Source organism: Schistocerca gregaria, chromosome 8 (genome assembly GCF_023897955.1).
Source record: "Schistocerca gregaria isolate iqSchGreg1 chromosome 8, iqSchGreg1.2, whole genome shotgun sequence".
NCBI classification, from domain to species: domain Eukaryota; kingdom Metazoa; phylum Arthropoda; class Insecta; order Orthoptera; family Acrididae; genus Schistocerca; species Schistocerca gregaria.
Window position 1 is genome coordinate 52,040,668 of NC_064927.1, and position 991 is coordinate 52,041,658.

Sequence of the window (991 nt, forward strand, 5' to 3'; positions counted from 1 at the left end):
GATTAGCATCCACAATTGGCAAGCGTGCTGTTATTCGGGCGCAGGAAGCACACTCCTCCCACTCCTGCACTTAATGTAGAAACAGTACAGGTGTTCCCATACGATTCTCAAGCCTACGTAGGAAAGACCTACCTTGCGCCGGGTTCACGTAAATCCTACTTCACATTCCCATTCTTAGCGTGCCGTCGGCTGCTACTGGTGTTGCTAGTTGTGACTGCTGATAACAGATGCCGTAGCAATCAACTCATGGAGTGAGTTGTATGTTTTGCGATAGTCTGTCTCTGACAAGCAAGCACAGGTGACATTGGTGCGGACACAGGAAGCTTGCAGCCCCCTGCTGCCTGCAGACACCGAGCAGCGACACTAGGTGGGCGGCCTAAGCCGTAGGCGAAATGTGCTCATTCGCTTTGGCGCGACGTCGAAGTATAAATAAGGCTGTCACTAGCGTGAGCGTCGTGTTAAGTCGGAAAAGTCGGCTGCATGGGTGAGTGCCAAGTTTGGGGAGCGTTTCATAGTGTGCGCAGTGCAATGGAGACGCGGAAACTTGCTGTGGCCCAGTGTTTTGCAGTTGGACGACAAGAGTGGTGCACAGTAGTAAAGCGCGAGGCACTGAGTTAGCATGTAAAATAGAGTGCACAATGGGGCTCGAGATGTGCTTGTTATCTCAGGTGCTGTGTGATTGTCAACAAGGAGTGAAAACGGAGCAATTTGTGACCGCCCTTTCAATTTAAGACGTTAAAAACAGACAGAATTTGCATTCGTAATACCAGGGCATCGGAAGTACTTGGAACTCTTGTGTATATGAACGTGTACGCGCCATTGTACTCAGGTCCCTTCACCGCTACAAACCAACCAACCATCGTGTCCGTGCACATCAGAGTCGCAAAGAATGGAGAATAGCGCAGCTTAGTCGTGCATGGGAGCGTAGCTCAGTTGGTAGAGCGTTCGCTTTTCATGTGAGAGGTCCCGGGTTCAAGCTCTGGTGCCTCCA

General features: G+C 50.9%; 1 non-coding gene across 1 annotated transcript; it reads left to right on the plus strand.

The window, feature by feature from the left end:
• Positions 1 to 918: 918 nt before the first annotated feature.
• On the plus strand, positions 919 to 991 carry Trnae-uuc (transfer RNA glutamic acid (anticodon UUC)). Its single transcript has one exon. It is a non-coding gene; the product is annotated as a tRNA-Glu (tRNA).